Source organism: Crocodylus porosus, unplaced genomic scaffold (assembly GCF_001723895.1).
Source record: "Crocodylus porosus isolate Cpor-Errol unplaced genomic scaffold, CroPor_comp1, whole genome shotgun sequence".
Classification (NCBI taxonomy): Eukaryota; Metazoa; Chordata; order Crocodylia; family Crocodylidae; genus Crocodylus; species Crocodylus porosus.
Window position 1 is genome coordinate 6,375,004 of NW_017728916.1, and position 2,158 is coordinate 6,377,161.

The 2,158-nt window shown below is 65.1% G+C and overlaps 1 protein-coding gene across 1 annotated transcript in view; it reads right to left on the reverse strand.

Moving 5' to 3' along the window:
• Positions 1-1,236, reverse strand: part of LOC109310961 (rho-related GTP-binding protein RhoG-like) — a 16,705-nt gene extending 15,469 nt beyond the window's left edge. The window contains exon 1 of the mRNA XM_019536348.1: positions 1,203-1,236. The gene's annotated coding sequence lies outside the window, so the exon portion shown is untranslated. The remainder of the gene's footprint in view (positions 1-1,202) is intronic.
• Positions 1,237-2,158: the final 922 nt, after the last annotated feature.

Here is a 2,158-nt window from a genome sequence, read left to right on the forward strand (position 1 = left end):
CCCCCCCCCCAGCGGGGAACTGACCCATAGCAAATAGCAGGCCTCAGGATGCCTAAATGGGCCCTAAATTAGCCAAGTTTTGCCTGTGGTTCTGGGTACAAGTTCCCCATTGAAATTAGTGGCAACCACCACTTTCAATTCACCTGATGTGCTGCCTCTTGAGCCCCTGTCAAATGTCTGCTGATGACGGAGCTCCTTCTTCTTTGCTAAGACCCCTGTATGCACCGTTTGTTACTGTACAGCTGTGTCATAAAACCCTTTCTCCCTTCACCCACTCCCATCCCATCCCCTTCTCTCACTGTGCCCATCACCTGGCTATGCCTCTACGTACCCAGCATTGCTACAGCTTCTACAGACTTCCAAATAAAGCATCAAAATGCTGGGAGACCTTAAAACATCTTATGAGCAAGGCACATTGGGGGCTGTATATTCAGAAACCGCTTGGCCAAACAACCTTGCAACCTGCTTTCTTGGGATCACCCTCTATGCTGCTCTTCAGGAAGCTATTACATTTATCCTGTCTTTCTTTCTCTCTCCACTTACAACTCAAGTTCATGCTGTGCACACAGCTACTAAGAAACCAAACAGCCTAGAAACTTCCCAAAGGAAGTTCACACGGGCACGTGCTAGCTGACATGAACGACAGGCAAGCGAGACAAGCTGAGAAGCATCAGAGTCGAGACAAGAGTCAGTTTTATGCAAAGCTGGAATGAGTTTTGCAAAGCAATGATCTGGGAGGGGCCGCTGGGACACGCCGGGCCCGGGGCAGCCGGACCGTCGGAGGGACTCGCAGATTCCTCGGCCCCGCCCGGCCTCCCCACGTGCTCCGCGCGGGGCGGCTCGCAACGTCTGCGCCCGGCCATGGGGCCGGGCAGGCACAGGAGGCTCCAGCGGGAGGCGCCCGTGGAGCCTCCAACGCGGCCCTGCCCGAGGAGGAGCTGCCCCACGACCCCAGCCCAGCCCAGCCCAGCCCAGCCCTACGGAGCCAGACCCTGGCTGCGTCCGAGACGACCCCGGCACCCCCGCGCTCCCCCAGCTCCACCGGGCCTGCACTGCAGCAGTCGCGCCGGGGCCGGGCGGCTGCACACCCCACGGGGAGGCGCCAGCGGGCCGGGCCTAGGAGTCGGGCGGCGGCGCCGAGGAAGGGAAACAGCCGCCCGCGGGGCCGGGCCTGGCCGGGAAGGGGGCGGGGCCACGCTCACATTTGCCCGCGGCTCTTCGCGCTGCGCCCGGCTGCTGCCACCGACTTCGGGGACCGCCCCCAAGCCCCACACTGCGCAGGCGCACCCGGCCTGCGTGCGCAGGCGCGGCCCCGACCCGGCACCCCCCAACCCCACACTGCGCAGGCGCGGCTGGCCCACTCATGTTGTGCGCGCAGGCGCAGCCCCTCCTGGCGCCCCCCATCCCCGATTCCGCACTGCGCAGGCGCGCCCGGCGCGCTCGCCCTGTGTGCGCAGGTGTGGCCCCGCCCCAGCGCCCTCCTCGACTCCGCACTGCGCAAGCGCGCCCGGCCAGCTCGTCCTGTGTGCGCAGGCGTGCCCCACCCCGGTGGCCCCTCGGGCCTCTCACTGCGCAGGTGCGATCTCACCTCCCCTGGCCCCAGGCCCTGCATTGCGCAGACGCGGTCCCACCCCAGCGGTCCCGAGCGCTGCACTGCGCAGGCGCGGGCGGCGCAGTCTAGTGACCGCGGCAGTATGGCCAGGTGTGCGATGATTACCGTATTTGCCCGATAACTTGGGCTCTTCTGCGATGGGGTGGGAGGAGTCATGGGAGACGCGCGCGGCTCCCTGCCGAGAGCCAGACGATGTTTTTCTCTGTTAAGAGCCCGCCGGGATCCACGGCCCGGCCCGGCCCCTCTTCCTGCGGCCGCAGCTGAGGTGAAGCGGAATTGGCTCTGTGCCCTGGTGAGGCTGGACCAGGCGCTGCCTGCCCAGGCGGCACCAAGCCAGCCCCCTCGGCCAGGCAGCGGCAGGGGCTGCCTGCAGTGGGGCTTTGGCACCCACCAGCCCAGGGGGCTCCACACCCCCAGCCCACCCTGGTCCCAGGCTGCCCCCCCCACCCCTTTAAGAAAAGCAAAGCACAGACACAGGTCCTGGGCAGCCCAACTGCATTTAATGACAGGAGCGGAACAGAGAGGAATCCAGGGCCTTGTCACTTC